At 24.2% G+C, this 359-nt stretch overlaps 1 protein-coding gene across 1 annotated transcript in view; it reads right to left on the minus strand.

Annotated features, from left to right (window-relative positions):
• Positions 1-359, minus strand: part of arhgef39 (Rho guanine nucleotide exchange factor (GEF) 39) — a 64035-nt gene that overhangs the window by 20431 nt on the left and 43245 nt on the right. The window lies entirely within an intron of this gene.

Raw genomic sequence — 359 nt, forward strand, 5'->3', positions numbered from 1 at the left:
AATTTAATTATCCCAATAATTCATCATAATTTATAATGTTCCTTTATCAGCCAATTATTTATGTCCCCCAATTATTGTGTGTCCCTAATGTTGATTCTTTTCTAGTTTTCTTAGCATAATTGGTCGATAATGGATAATGGAAAAAAATATTTATTAAAAAATCATTATTGATTATTACAAAATGAAATTATAGCATATACATTCGGCAAAAAAATAATATTATTTTGAATTGTTATTAAAAAAAGATGTGCTCTGTGAAATCGAAGTATGCGAGTGAAGTTTTTTTTTTTATGAAAGAAATTAACATTTGAAAAGTCGGAACTGTTTGTTTTTTATTGTTGTTAACAATAGTGATGTCA

The sequence above is a fragment of the Morone saxatilis genome, unplaced genomic scaffold (genome assembly GCF_004916995.1).
Source record: "Morone saxatilis isolate NCDOM2014 unplaced genomic scaffold, NCSU_SB_2.0 Contig10, whole genome shotgun sequence".
Classification (NCBI taxonomy): Eukaryota; Metazoa; Chordata; class Actinopteri; family Moronidae; genus Morone; species Morone saxatilis.